The 16,076-nt window shown below is 38.7% G+C and overlaps 1 protein-coding gene and 1 long non-coding RNA gene across 8 annotated transcripts in view; one reads left to right on the top strand and one right to left on the bottom strand.

The window, feature by feature from the left end:
- GREB1L (GREB1 like retinoic acid receptor coactivator) overlaps positions 1-16,076 on the top strand; it is a 287,573-nt gene that overhangs the window by 33,717 nt on the left and 237,780 nt on the right. Inside the window, exon 2 of one of the 7 annotated variants that reach the window (XM_047827102.1) lies at positions 13,904-13,960. The exons of the other annotated variants lie outside the window; for them this stretch is intronic. The gene's annotated coding sequence lies outside the window, so the exon portion shown is untranslated. The remainder of the gene's footprint in view (positions 1-13,903; positions 13,961-16,076) is intronic. 7 annotated transcript variants of the gene reach the window in all.
- LOC125148814 (uncharacterized) lies at positions 1,252-15,996 on the bottom strand. The gene is made up of 3 exons (XR_007145702.1): positions 15,985-15,996; positions 10,335-10,341; positions 1,252-1,374 (listed from the first exon to the last, which is right to left on the bottom strand). It is a non-coding gene; the product is annotated as an uncharacterized LOC125148814 (long non-coding RNA).

The following is a 16,076-nucleotide window of genomic DNA, read 5'->3' on the forward strand; positions in this document are numbered from 1 at the left end:
CCTGGGGCTCAAACTCACAACCCTGAGATCAAGAGTCATATGCTCCTCTGACTGAGCCATCCAGGCACCCCTGTGTTCTGCTTTTAAAATTAGTATGTCGGGGTGCCTGGGTAGTTCAGTAGGTTAAGTGTCCGATTCTTGGTTTTCTCTTAGGTCATAGTCTTGTGGTTCATGAGTTTGAGCCCTGCATCAGACTCCACAATGGCAGTGCAGGACCTGCTTGGGATTCTCTGTCTCCCTCCCTCTCTCTCTCTCTTTCTCTCTCTGCCCCTCCCCCTGCTTACTCTCTATCTCTCTTTGTCAAAATAAAGAAATAAACATTTTAAAAAATGAAATTAGAGGTGCCTGGGTGGCTCAGTTGGTTAAGCATGTGACTTTGGCTCAGGTCATGATCTTGTGGTTATTGGGTTCGAGCCCTGCGTTGGGCTCTGTGCTGACAGCTCAGAGCCTGGATCCTGCTTCAGATTCTGTGTCTCCCTCTCTCTCTGTACCTCCCCTACTCCTGCTCTCTCTCTCTCTCTCTCTCAAAAAAGAAAAAAAAAAGAAGTAAATAAAATTAGTGTTTCTCTCATGAATGTATTTCTGTGGTGCTACTAAATAATTATGATTATAATTGTTTAAAGCAGACTGATGCCACCTAATGCTATACTATAATTTACTTAACCATTTACCCAATGGATAATTTAGATGAGATGCAATGTTTTACTTGGTGCTTACAGACCCTCCCCACCATACTTTGTACTTTTTTCTTATGGTAGATTTCTAAAAGTAAAATTGCTCAGTTGAAAGTTACTTTTAAAGACATAGTAGCATAATTATCTCCCAAAGGAGATCTTTGAATTTATAGTTCCCCCTGTAACGTAAGAATACCAATTTCATTGCTAATTTAGCAGTATTTTAAAAGAATACTTTATTGGCTATTTTGTTTTACACAACAGACTATTTTTTTAGAGCAGCTTTAGGTTTACAGAAAATGGAGCAGAAAGTACAGAGGGTTCAAAGATATCCCTTTGTACCCTTCCCTGTAGTTTCCCCTATTATTAACATCTTGCTTTAGTGGAGTACATTTGTTACAGTTGATGAATAAATATTGATACCTTATCATTAACTGAAGTTCATAGTTTACAGTATGATTCACGGTATCTTACAGTTCTATGGATTTCCCCACCCCCCCACCCAAATTCCAAAAAGGCCTTATTACATACAGAGGGGAGGGGTTCGGTCCTTCTTGGCTGCTGCTTTCCTCATTGCTGCCAGGACATTGCTCAGCTCCTCTCTCTTCCTCTTGGCACGGACGTGTGTCCCCATCCTTTCCTTGATGAACTTGAGAATGTGCTTGTCCTTAGATACCTTGAGCAGCTCCATGGTTCGCTGCTCGCTCATATGGGGCAAAGCTGCACACCTCTTGGACCATGTCCCGCATGAACTTGGTGTGCATGGTGAGGCGCCCTGGGCAGTGTTTGGGCCTCGGCTTGCTCGTGTTCTTAGTCACCTTGTGGCCCTTGTTGAGGCCCACGGCCATAGGGTAACAAGGGTAGTGCAGAGCCCTGGCTGCTGGTCCTCAATGGCTCCCCACAGCAGAACGCAGAGTTCTATGCATTTTAACCAATGTTTAATGTCATGTATCTACCATTACCATATTATACAAAATAGTCTGCCTGCCCTAAAAATCTCCTATGCTCCACTTATTCATCCTTCCATCCCACAAGCCACTGGAAACCACTGATCTTTTTACTGTCTGTATAATTTTGCCTTTTCCCGAATGTTATATAGTTGGAATCATATGTTAGGAAGTCTTTTCAAACTGGCTTCTTTCATTTAGCAATATGCAGTTATGTTTCCTCCATGTATTGATAGCTTTTTCTTTTTATCATTGAATAAATATTCCATTGTATGGATGTAGCACAGCTTATCCATTCAACTTTTGAAGAACATCTTGGTTGCTTCTAGTTTTGGCAATTGTGAATAAAGCTGCTATAAACATTTGTGTGCAGGTTTTTTGTGTGGATATAAATTTTGAACTAATTTGAGTAAAGTATGTTTTCATAGCCACTTGTTATTGTTTTATGCATGTATTCTATTCTATCTCTGAATATATTTATGAAATGAATGTTTAAACACACTTTTTTCTCCCTTCAGAGTCTCTATTTCTCCAAGTTGCTTTTTGTTTGTCTATTTTGATCACTATAGTCTGTGTTTGAGATGTTCTGAGGTTGTTTGGTGATTCTGGCTGCCTGTTCTTATTTAAGAGCAGTGCCCCATAAAGATGATAAGAAGCTGTGATCCCATGGTGAGACTTGCTACCTATGGGCCATTTCACTAAGAAAAGCTCACTGTGAAATATTTCATCTTGGACTGGTTAGATTCTCCAGAGTGAAATCTTCTGACTTCCTCCCTTGATGGTATAGGACTGGTTACCATCTTTCTAGAAACTGAGTTGGAGAAGAGGTTTGGAAGTAGGTGGACTCTGCTTTCAGTTAACAAAATGTTCACCTAATTTCCCTGTTTGTAGAATGGTACCCCCACTTTGAATTGTGCATGTCTAGTTTTCTGAAGAATCAGGGAGATATAGTTGCCTACTTGGACTTGGGGAAAGGATCTAAGGATTTATCTGATTCTTAAAAGAGAATTCCAGTTAATCCTCCTGTTTCTACTGTCACCTTTATCCTCATACCTGAAACCTAATATGGCAGTGCCTTTGGGGGAGATATGTGGTTTGCCGTGTAAACTGGTTGTTTCTAAGCTTGACTTGGGATTCAACTTTCTCAATGCTGTGAGGTCATCTGCTTATCCATCTGCTTTCCAGTTTGAAAATTTTGTTGGTGATCCCTTGCTTCTGTTCTTCTTTGTCCTTACAAATTCATGCCTTTAAAAAATCCTGTGCAATACTTTTAGTTAGGTTTTGGTAGGAAGTGAAAGTAAATGCATTTGCACAATCTGCCATAGTTCTGTGAAATTCTCATATATCCTTTTAAAACAGAAATCAGGGGCACCTGGGTGGCTCAGTCGGTTAAGCGTCCGACTTCGGCTCAGGTCACAATCTCATGGTCCGTGAGTTCGAGCCCCGCGTCGGGCTCTGGGCTGATGGCTCAGAGCCTGGAGCCTGCTTCTGATTCTGTGTCTCCCTCTCTCTCTGCCCCTCCCCCGTTCATGCTCTGTCTCTGTCTCAAAAATAAATAAACATTAAATAAATAAATAAATAAATAAATAAATAAATAAATAAAAGTAGTAGCCAAAGATGACTTGTTAAAATAACTTTAAAAACAAAACAAAACAAAACAAAACAAACAAACAAACAAAAAACAGAAATCAGGGGTGCCTGGGTGGCTCAGTCGGTTAAGCCTCTGACTTCAGCTCAGGTCATGATCTCATGTTTGTTTGAGCCCTGCATCAGGTTCTGTGCTGACAGCTCAGAGCCTGGATCCTGCTTCGAATTCTGTGTCTCCCTCTCTCTCTGCCCCTCCCCTGCTTGTTCTCTCTCTCTCTCTCTCTCTCAAAAATAAATAAAAATATTAAAAAAAAAAAACCAACCAGAAAGCAAAACCCAAATCCTTCTCTATAGTCAATAGATGTTAATTGGTTAAAATTTTCAGAAAAAATATCTTAAAAATTTTTAGTTAATATTATCTATAAATGGACCACCATGTAAAATTTTGGTACTTGTCCATTATGACTTTTCTGTGTGAATACATAAACATTTGATTTATTTTTATTATTTTTTCACTTGTATAAAAAAATACAATTGTGTCTACAGAGATAGCAGTTCAGTGGGGAAGGGAGAAAGGATGTGAGTAGGAATTGACTGCAAACAGACATAAAGGAACTTTGGAGGGGTAATGGTGGTGTCCTAAACCTGGATTGTGGTCATGGTTGCTTAACTCCACAAATTTACTAAGAACTATTGATTCACAGCTTATCCATTCATTTTATGCCATTTTATTGCATATCCATGCAATAATCCATGCCATTTTATGGCAATAATCCATGCCATTTTATGGCATATAAATTATAGCAATAGATTTGTTTTAAAAATTCCACACTAACCAGCAAAAACCAAAAATATGATTTACTCAGACCATATCATACATCTTTGTTCACTTAAAAATTTATTATGGACGGCTTTTATGTCAACAAATTTATACCTATAAAACAAAATTGTAATTGTATAATTAACAAAATGTGTTTCTCCCAGATCTTTTCCCTTCACCTTGCAAATATCATAGAAGATCCCACTTTCATAGTACATTTTTTGTTTGCCTTTTTACATTCTTATTCATATATTTATATATTGATGCATAGTTGTCATTATTACATAGTTTAGCACTGTGGTTATAAAACACTATTCTAGCCATTTCCCCATATGTTACATAATTATTGTTGATAGTTACATAATCCTTCATAGGGTACATATGTCATGCACTAATTACCATATCCCTGTTTTGGGGGTCTTGAGCTATTTCAGGATTTCTGTTGTTAAAAATAATGATATAATAATAATAACTTTATGCATATAGCTTTTCCTTTCCTTTTTCCTTTTTTTATTTATTTATTTATTTTTTTTTTATTAAAAAATTTTTTTTTCAACGTTTATTTATTTTTGGGACAGAGAGAGACAGAGCATGAACGGGGGAGGGTCAGAGAGAGAGGGAGACACAGAATCGGAAACAGGCTCCAGGCTCTGAGCCATCAGCCCAGAGCCCGACGCGGGGCTCGAACTCACGGACCGCGAGATCATGACCTGGTTGAAGTCGGACGCTTAACCGACTGCGCCACCCAGGCGCCCCTCCTTTTTCCTTTTTTTAATTCTTTACTTAGGATAAAGTCCTAGAAAGCCTCTACTGCTTTTGAACTAAAATAAACACAAATAACTTCAGAATTTAAACAAAAATTGGCTTTTATATAATTCCTTTTAGATGTGTTTTGGAAGATTCCTTATATGGAGAACCTATCATTTGTTACTATTACCTTTTAAGTTCTATATTATGGCCTCTGATATTTTGCTGAACATACTTTTTTTTTAAGGTTTTATTTATTTTTAAGAGAGAGAGAGATAGAGAGACACAGAGTGTGAGTTGGGGGGGGGGGGGGAGTGGCAGAGAGGGAGGGAGACACAGAATGCAAAGCAGGCTCCAGGCTCTGAGCTGTCAGCACAGAGCCCAACGCGGGGCTCGAACCCACAGACTAAACCGTGAGATCATGACCTGAGCTGAAGTCAGAGTCTTAACCGACTGAGCAACCCAGGTGCCCTGAACATACTTAAAAAAAAAAAAAAATCAGATATACTTATTTGAAGTGAAGACAGGCAGGAATTCTGTGAAGAAACCCAATACTGTTGTCTCTTGTGGAAAGGTAGCAGCAACCTCATAGTGTTTTCATCCTATTTAAACTTTACAAATGGAGGATTTTATAATACAAACTACAGAATCTAATTTTAGGTTGGGTGGCCTCAGATTTCTAAAGCCTATTCACTTTAAATAATTGTCTGTATTGGGATGTCTCATTACTGATTTGCAGCTGTGCTTTTCTGGATACATGCTGAGAAGCCTTCTTTTAACTCAAAATGTTAGTTAAAAATTTTTAAGTTAGCATTAATGGCTTACCACATGACCAAGTAGGAAAGTGACTAGACATTCTAGGGAAGTCTCCAGGAGTTCTTAGAATCCAGGAAACACACCTTACACATACTCAGGTCACTGGGGACAGGCAGTCTACGGATTTTGTTCTTCTGAAATGATCAGCCACAACAGACTAAATTAACTGGCTTTAGGAAACTGTGCTCAATGGATGAGTTAGATGTAGAATTTCAGGAAGCCCAAGGTCAAGTTAGTTCCTAAGGAACAATGTATGCTTTTTATAACCTTCCCTACATTTCCCTCTGTGCTATAACCAGGTCATGACAACTGGGACCTTGTCACCAACACTTTCAAAGATAATTTTAAAAGACTATTCAAACATTAAAGCTAGCGCCCTCCTTGGCACCTACTCCCCCTTCTCTCCTCTCTTTAGTCCCTGGGTGGCCAGGAAAACCCAACATCAAGGGCAAGGGGCATTCCATTTCCTACCCCTTTGTGTGTGTGGTACCTATCAGGCCCTTACCCTCTCATCCCCATTTTACCCCCAAATTGATTCAAGGACCAGTTTTTTTTTTTAACAGCTTTATTGAGACTTAATTCACATACCATAAAATCCACTCATTCAAAATACTTTTGAGTATTTCCACAGAGTAGTGCAACTATCACTTACCACAATCAATTCTAGAACACTTTCATCACCTGAAAAAAGAAACCCATACTCATTATCAGTTAGCTGCATTCCACCCCCCAAATCTCCTAGCCCTAATCTATATTCTATTACTATAGATTTGCCTAATCTAGACATTTCAGATAAATGGAATCATGTAATATGTGACCTCTTTGACTGTCTTCTTTCACTGAACAGTGTTTTCAAGGTTCATCCACATTGTAGCATGCATTGATATTTCATTTTTTTTATTGCCAAATGCTATTATTTTGTATGGTTATACCACATTTTCTTTATCCATTCATCAGTTGATGGGAATTTTGGGTTGTTTCCTCTTTTTAGCTATTATAAATAATGCTTAATGCTGCTACACACAAAATTTTATACAAAATTGTACAAAATTTTGTTTGATGTATGTTTTCATTTTGGGGGGGTATATACCTAGGACTGGATTTTCTAGGTCATATGGTAACTCTATGTTTAACATTTTAAGGAATTGTCAAACTATTTTCCAAAGTAGCTGTATCATTTTATGTTTCCACCAACAATCTATGAGGGTTGCGATTTTTCTGACTTTTGTTATTGTCTCTCTTTTTTATTTTAGCTATACAAATGGATATGAGGTATCTCATTGTGGTTTTGATTTACATTACCCTAATGGCTAATGATGTTGAGCATCTTGATGTCTTTTTTGGAAAAATATCTGTTCAAATCTTTGATTGGGTTGTCTTTTTAATGTTGAATTGTAAGAATTCTTTATATATGCTGAATACAAGGCCTTCATCATGTACATGATTTACAAATGTTTTCTCCCATTATGTGAGCTGTCTTTTCATTCTCTTGATGGTATCTTTTGAAGCATAAAGGCTTTTAATTTTTATGATTTCAAGTTTACCTGCTCATTATTTTGTTATTTGTGCTTTTGGTTTCATGACTAAGAAAGCATTGCCTAGTCGAGGTTCACAGAGATTTACACCTATGTTTTCTTCGAAGAGTTTTGTAGTTTCTGCTTTTACATTTAGGTATATGACCCATTTTGAGTTAATTTTTATGTATAGAACAGTGTGGGGGTCCAACTTCATTCTTTGTATGTGGACATGTAGTTGTTTGGGCACCATTTGTTGTAATTCCTTCTCAATTATCTAGATATCATCAAATAACAACTGACCATTGGATGCCTGGGTGGCTCAGTTGGTTAAGCATCTGATTTTGGGACTTCAGCTGAGATCATGATCTCACAGTTTATGGGTTTGAGCCCCACGTCTGGCTCTGTGCTGACAGTTCAGAGCCTGGTGCCTGTGTCATATTCTGTGTCTCCCTCTCTCTTGGCTCCTCCTCTGCTTGCACGCGCGCTCTCTCTCTCTCTCTCTCTCTCTCTCTCAAGAATAAATAAACATTAAAAAAATCAATTGACCATAAAGATAATGTTTTTATTGAAAAATTTTTTTAATGTTTTTATTTATTTTTGAGAGAGAGAGAGAGAAAGAGAGAGAGACAGAGACAGAGACAGAGAGAGACAGAGAGACAGAGTGTGAGCAAGGGAGGGGCAGAGAGAGAGGGAGACCCAGGACCTGAAGCAGGCTCCAGGCTCTGAGCTGTCAGCACAGAGCCCGACACGGGGCTCGAACTCACAGACTGAGCTGCTGTCAGATGACCTGAGCTGAAGTCAGATGCTTAACCGACCTAGCCACCAGGCGCCCCAAGATAATGTTTTTTTCTGAACCCTCAGTTGTATTCCATTGATCTATATGTCTACTTTTATGCCAGTAGCACACAGTCATGATTACTGTAGCTTTGGAGTAAGCTTTGAAACTAGAAGTGCAAGTCCTCCAGTTTTGTTCTTTTTGAAGATTGTTTTGGCTATTTTTGGTCCTTTGAATGTCTATATTAATTTTAGGATCTGTATGTTACTTTCTGCTAAAAAACCAACTGGGGTTTTGATAGGTACTGCATTGGATTTGGGGATCTCAAGGCCTATTTTGTGTGATTGCTTTGAGCATCCAAATGGTACCTCCTGACTGTACCTTCCTTGTTCTTCTCCCACAAGACAGAGTAATTATTGCTCTTAGTCCTGAGAGAAAAGGAAGAATCTGTTCATAAATATTCATAATTAAGTGTGTTTTTTCTGCCTTCATTTATTCTGATGTGAGATGAGGTCAGTAAGTGTACTTATGTCATAAGGATGTTGTGAACATTAAATAGGAAAATCCATCTGAAGCACCTAGCAAGCACTCAATAAGTGTTACCCACAATAATAATTATACTCCTAGGCATCTTTGGATCGAGATTGATTCTTGACATCCTTCATGCATTGACCTCGTCTCCCACTCTTCTCTCAGGTATGATCTGAACTTCAGAAAAATCCACATCTGTCTGATTCTCAAAATCCAGTGTGCTTCCAATTATATTAACAGGTGTTTGATAGATTAAAACAGAAAATAAGAGGCTGGGGCACCTGGGTGGCTCAGTTGGTTGAGCATCTGACTCTTGATTTTGGCTCAGGTCATGATCTCAGTTCGTGAGATTCAGCCCCACATCAGGCTCTGCACTGAGCATGGAGCCTGCTTAAGATTCTCTCTCTCTCTCTCTCTCTCTCTCTCTCTCCCTCTCTCTGTCTCCATCCCTTTCTCTCTCTATCAAATTTTAAAAAAAGAAAAAATAAGAGGAATTTTGCAATATGTAGGAAAAAGGAAAATTTCTATTCAGAAAACTTTAATGGAAAAAGTATAATTTCTAGGCTCCAAGTAAAGAAATAGCTGACAGATTTTTTTTTTTTAATTCAGTAGATATTCATTCTTAGTAGACCAGGATGCTCATGACTTAAAACCAGTTGGGAGCTGACAGATACAGGGGAACCTGGGAGGTCTGCTGAGGTGAAGCATCAGGTAGAAGAAATTATGTGTGTTGGTTAATTTTGTTGTAACCTGAATATCCACATGTTCTCTAGCTTGGAGGGAGAGTTCCCACCCTTTAATGCCCAGGTAAGTCTGTGGTCCAGTCTGGACACCTCCACAAGAATATGATAATCCTAGGTGATACTGACATATTCTCTTCTGTGTTGTCATTTCTCACTCTGGAATATAGATCTGGGCTTCTATACCTCTGATCAACCTGAAGAAGATGATGTTAATATTTTATAACTAAATGACCTTGCTAATATTATAAAATGTAAACTGGGATTTTCTTTTAGTGGACTATCCTTTTCTCGGCATTGGAAACTGATTTCTTACATTCACTTTTTGAGTTAACAATCACAAAATACAATATAATCCAGTGGTAAGTGAATGGATTTCCTTAGCAGTCTACAACTTTTATGAATGATGTAATAGTTTTTAGCACTAATGTTACAGACTTTGAGAAGGATATTCATAGGCAATAAACTAATGAGTTGTGTTTGTGTGTGTAACTAAATTCATGCTCATTTTTTCATTCTCTTCTTAATCCTACTACTTATTGTCTTATCATCCTCTTAAGCTTCTCTCAATGCACTCTATTCCATAAAACCTATCCGATCCTCCCAGCTAGATACGGGATTGTGTTCTTTGAACTTCTGTATTAACAGATGTTTATAAATCTCTCACAGCACCTACTAGATGTCACTTTGTGTAATAGTTACTTGTGTACTTACATTATTCCCCTGCTAGGTTGTATGCTCCTAGAGTCCAGGCTTAAGTGTGTGTTATTAATCTTGCTATAACTTAACCTCCTAATATAATTCGTTGAATACAGTGAGTGTTTAAATATGTTTGTTGGTTGATGGGGGGTGGGAGGGAGGGGAGGGTGGGTGATGGGTATTGAGGAGGGCACCTTTTGGGATGAGCACTGGGTGTTGTATGGAAACCAATTTGTCAATAAATTTCATATATATAAAAAAAGCACAAAATATTATAAAAATAAATAAATAAATAAATAAATAAATAAATAAATAAGTAAGTAAGTAAGTAAGTAAGTAAGTTTGTTAAATTACATTTCTGGGTCAAGATGGGAGGAACTTGGCTAGCTACTTAGCAGGCAGCCATTTTTTATACTTGACTGGGGTAGCTCATCAAGAATCTTGAACAGAAGCTTACTGTACCTGAGCACCTGACCTGGACACTGGCTCTGTACCTGGGTGCTGGGGTTTATAATTCTTGTAAAACACACAGGTAACAGTCGTTTACAGATAAAGAGATAATGTTGATGAATCTGTGCTACTAATAAAAGAACAAATGACCTAGAACTTCTCAAAATGTCCTCAGGGTTCATGCAGTAGGAGCACTTATTTAAATATTTTTCTTTCAATACTTTTAACACACTTGCCTGAAGTTAATTTCTAGCTACGGCATCTCATTAGAAGAGTGACTGAAAACTTAGGGAATGTTTGAAAGGGGCTGTAAATGGACTAACATTATACTAAATTCCATGCCGTAGTAAAGTGGTCATTTAGCAAAATCCAAGCGGGCAAAATTACAACTAGCACATGTATGTAAATAGATCACTATATTTGTCCTGAGATAGAGTAGGTTCTATATGGCTGAGTGTAGCCTTCAGTGTTCAGATTAGCTGGAATTCACCACATTGAGTAGGGGACTAGCTGTGACCTAGTTTCCTAGGAAGATAGCATTTAATAGAGCAGTGCTTCTTAAACTGTCTGTGGTGAAGCACTAGTTTATTTTCTTTGCAATTTAGGTAATTAATAATTTTGTAAAATACAATAATCATAAAAACTAAAAAATGAAATTTAAAAAGACATGCAAAGCACAACCCCCAATTTTTAAATATTATATTCAACAGACATAAAATTATTCTGTCAAATTGCTCTTCTGTACTTACCTGATCAGGGAACACCTCCAGTCCATGGACCACACTTTGAGTAACACTGGTTTAGAGGATGGACTGTCCTGATATGCCCACATAAGGGTTTAGATTGCCTGTCCATTAACACAATTCGGAGGTCTGTTTGATCCAAATGAGTGCTCAGCAGGGTGGGGCAGCGGTGCTTAGATGGATCAGTCAGTGGAACATGCAACTCTTCATCTCAGGGTTGTGAGTTCAAGCCCTATGTTGGGTGTAGAGATTACTTAAAAATAAAATCTAAACGTACATACATACAGGGGCTCCTGGGTGGCTCAGTTAGTTAAGCATCCGACTTTGGCTCAGATCATCATGTCATGGTTCATGAGTTCAAGCCCCACTTTGGATCCTCTGTCCCCTCCTCTCTCTGTTCTCTCTCTCTCTCTCTCTCTCTCTCTCTCTCTCTCTCTCTCTTATTCTCTCTCTTCTCCCCCCCCAAAAAAATGAATAAACATTTAAAAAATATATATATATTAACAAAATTAAAAAAATACATATATACATACATAAAAAATGAATGCTCAGGGATAATAGGAAAAAATGCTATGTCTTGAGGTGAGACCAGGTCAAAAATTGAGCTTATCCCTCATTCTGTAGGGTGAAAAGACTTGAAGCAGAAAGGAGAGGGTGTAATATAATTGAAATGGTATGGTTAATGATTTTGGTTTAAGATTGTTGGTAGGGGTAAGATGAAACAGTAAGACTTCCAAAAAAATAAGTCCTAAGAGTTTAGGCAAAAGTGAACAGTAAATCCCTGGTCGGATCTGAGGTTGTGGAAGTAAAAATGGAGCAGTAGCGGAAGTATTTACTGAGCCTCTTTTATGTCCTAAATATTGTACACACTAAGCACTTTACATATATATGCTAGCTCATTTAATCTTGACAACAATCCTTTGTGGTAGTACTATTAACCTCATTTTTCAGATGAGGAAACGGGCTCCAAGAAGTTGAATGACTTGTCCCAGGATTTTCAGATGGTTGTGATGTGTAACCCAGAGCCCAGATTTGTTAGGTTCTTAAATAATTGTCTAAATACAGTGCTTTTGCAAATCTTGCTTAACATTTTGGGCTGTTGAGTTGAGAGCTATCACTGTCCTTTGATACCAAATAGCCTGTTAACCACTATTATCAGCCTTTCAACTGCTTTGCCTGAACTTTTTTGGAGATTTGGCCTTAATTCTGATCAACCTGGTTGCTCCATCATTGGAGCAACATAACCCTGTGAAGTGGATTAAATCTAGGGTGGATGCTAACACTGGGGCAGAGCTGCTCGATTCTAATTTTTAGGTGGCATTTTATAAATCTGACTCTAATCATGTAGTTTTCTACTGTCTTCATTGCACATGGTAAAGTATTTCATGTAGGCTGCTTTAAGTCCTGGTGGTGCCATGGTTTTTAAAATAAGCTGACCCTTTGGGCACCTGGCTGGCTTAGTCAGTGGAGTGTGAGATTCTTAATCTTGGGGTTGTAAGTTTGAGTCCCCCATTGGGTGTAGAGATTACTTAAAAATAAAAAAATTAAATTAAATAAACCGACCCTCTAAAAGATTAATTTTATGAAACTTTTCAGTGTGAGTTTTCTGTTTAATAAATAGAATAGTAATTATGTACTATTTTTTTTCCCACACCAGATTGTAGAATAAGAACTTGCACACATTGTTCTAAAGGACTGCATACTCCATGCACTATTGGCACTCTATAAATGTTAAATAGTAACTCCTTGGAGAAGAGGGGAAGTCTTTCATTAAAACAGAATACAATGTTTTGGGTGCTTGGGTGGCTCAGTCAGTTAAATGTCTGACTCTTAATTTCAGCTCAGGTCATGATCTCGCAGTTCATCATTTCGAGCCCTGCATTTGGCTCTGCACTAACAGTGCAGAGCCTGTTTGGGATTCTCTCTCTCCCTCTCTCTCTGCCTCCCCTCCATGCTCCCTCTCTCAAACTAAATAAATAAACTTAAAAAAATAAAATACAATGTTCATTGCCAGTTGAAAAACACATTCCTAATAAATGAGCCAAATATTTGCAATTGTCTGTTATCCTACATTCATATCCTACATACATATCCTATGTTCTTTGTTGAAATTACCTTTCCTACATGTTACTAAAAATGAATTTTGATTTAAAATGTAGGCCCAGTATTTTTTGTTCTCTGTAACAGCCAAGTACCTTTTGAGTCATTCTTATCTTTTTTTCTTTAAGTTTATTTATTTATTTTGAGAGAGAGAGAGTGTGTGTGTGTGTGTATGTGCAAGTGGGACAGGGGCAGAGAGAGAGAGAGAGGGAGAGAGAGAGAATCCCAAGCAGGTTTCATACTACCAGTGCAGAGCCCGAATCGGGGCTCAAACTCACGAACCATGAGATCATGACCTGAGCTGAAGACAGGCACTTAACCGACTGGGCCACCCATTCTTACCTTTAACAAGAGAAATCCTACCCTTGAATATATTTCTATGCCAAGCATGAGATTTAAAAGTTACGTCTTTTGGGGCACCTGGGTGGCTCAGTTGGTTAAGCATCTGGCTTCGGCCCATGGCATGATCTCACAGTTTGTTGGTTCGAGCCCTGCATCAGGCTCATTGCTGACAGCTCAGAGCCTGGAGCCTGGAGCCTGCTTCGGATTCTGTGTCTCCTTCTCTCTCTGCCCCTACTCTGCTCATGCTTTCTATTTTCTCAAAAATAAACATTAAAAAAAAAGTTACTGTGTTTTTTTTGGGTACATTGTTAGTCTAGTGAAATGGAAGAAGAGTCTGTAATAGGCTTTGACAGTTAAAATTTCTTTAACTTATTCAAAGCCAGTTTAATATTGTTCCTTTTTTTTTTTTCCATAGACATTTTGGGTCATGTTAGTTGAAAACAGCCCAAAAGAATCCCACCCCACCTCCCAGGTGAGCAAGACTATTCAGAAAAGAAAGAGCTATGCTATGGTTTTTCTGTCATTTGGGAAAATGGATGTGTGTCTGTCTGTGGAGGGAAGTTCTTTTTTTTTCTTTTAAACGTTTATTTTTGAGACAGAGAGAGACAGAGCATGAACGGGGGAGGGTCAGAGAGAGGGAGACACAGAATCTGAAACAGGCTCCAGGTTCTGAGCTGTCAGCACAGAGCCCAACGCGGGGCTCGAACCCATGGACCGCAAGATCATGGCCTGAGCCGAAGTCGGCCGCTTAACCAACTTAGCCACCCAGGCGCCCCGTGGAGGGAAGTTCTATAGGTCCCTCATTTCTCCAGTGAACATGTTTGTGCTGCTGCAGGGCTGTGGCCAGATTGCTGCTTTTAGACCAAGTACACTCCTCTGAGCTAACTAGTCAGCACTGCATATTATTAATGAGTGGTGGGAAGCTCAGTTTTGAAAAATGCCAATGGGATTATTTTTTCCTTTGCAACAACAAATAAATATGAAAAGGCTATATTTCATATTAATTGGAATGATTATTGTTTTCATGGTTTGTCTCTGAGCATATATTAGGAGAATTTTGAAAGCTGAGCTAAAAATGCCCTTTTAGCTATAGTATAGGTTCAATTTTTAGATGAATTGTGAGGATATGTGGGAAGTTATATTTAAGAAAAGCAGCTTTACTGTACTTCCCTGGCCTGCTCTGGGTGACTTTTAACCTATCTTGACTTTAGCAGAGTGAATTAAATTATAAAATAGAACTTTAGGTAGTGGTTAAGAGCCAACTTTTTGGCCAGTAAATATTATAGCACTTATGTAAATGGACAATAATAATCCCCATGCAGTTTTTTTTTTTAAGCAGTTAAAAATAATGGAGGGATGCAGAAATGTTCTGTTTAACTTTGTGGTGAGTACTCTGGGAGATTGATAAAGTATAATGCTAATAAGGTGACAACGAAATGTCTGTTCCAAGGCATCGTTACACTCATAAATAACACTTGAGGCAGTGTTTTATAAAAAGTGATTTATGCTAAGTTATTCCTCACAGCAACCTATGTGAGGTAGATATTACTATCCCACTTTCAAATGCGGACATTGAGAGTAAAACTCAGCTTATCTGTAATGGAGCAGTGGTCATCGTGGCAACCTGGCCTTTGATGAAAACACATATACCCATACACCGTGTGTCCCGAGACTGGTGTAATGAGGATGGTGGGGGCCATGTGGTAGCAGGGGGACTGCAAGTCTGAGATACAACAGGAAAGAGTCCTGCTTCCCAAGTAGAAAGACTCATCCCCACCTTGTCATTTTTCCTTCTTCAGGGGGCAATGGACATGGGTCCCTTTCTTCTCTGACTTCCCATTTCCAAGTCCATTCCTGGTGGGAAGTTTGGCGACAGCTCCCTATTTTTTTTTTTTTTTTAATTTTTTTTTTCAACGTTTATTTATTTTTGGGACAGAGAGAGACAGAGCATGAACGGGGGAGGGGCAGAGAGAGAGGGAGACACAGAATCGGAAACAGGCTCCAGGCTCTGAGCCATCAGCCCAGAGCCTGACGCGGGGCTCGAACTCACGGACCGCGAGATCGTGACCTGGCTGAAGTCGGACACTTAACCGACTGCGCCACCCAGGCGCCCCTACAGCTCCCTATTAAAGAGGCTTGCTGTGACTTTAGAAATTACTCATGTTATCAGTTAGAGAGGGAGTCACTATAATTGATTTGTGTAGACTTAGTTCATGGTGACTTCTTGACTGAGGAATTGAAACAAGTGGTGTGGAATTTTGTAAGGCTGCCATGCTTTCTTTCCCTTTCTTGTTCACTGTCTCAGGGCTGAGGAGAAGACGATGAAAATTGTGCATCACACCCTTGGGTCAGAGATTGAGCTACCCAACTATACGTTGAGGGGACACTGATTAACTGAAAGGAAACTGCCATTTCTTTTTCCTTCAGTGACCCTGAACTATAATGATAAAGATTCACCAGAGGGAGCTTCAGCAAAATATGCTTTTTAGTCTTGACCTTAATACACATACCTATTCAAAAAAAATACATGTACCTCTTTGAATACAATGTAAATTACCACTTTGCCGATACTGGCTTACATAATTATT

Source organism: Prionailurus viverrinus, chromosome D3, assembly GCF_022837055.1.
Source record: "Prionailurus viverrinus isolate Anna chromosome D3, UM_Priviv_1.0, whole genome shotgun sequence".
NCBI classification, from domain to species: domain Eukaryota; kingdom Metazoa; phylum Chordata; class Mammalia; order Carnivora; family Felidae; genus Prionailurus; species Prionailurus viverrinus.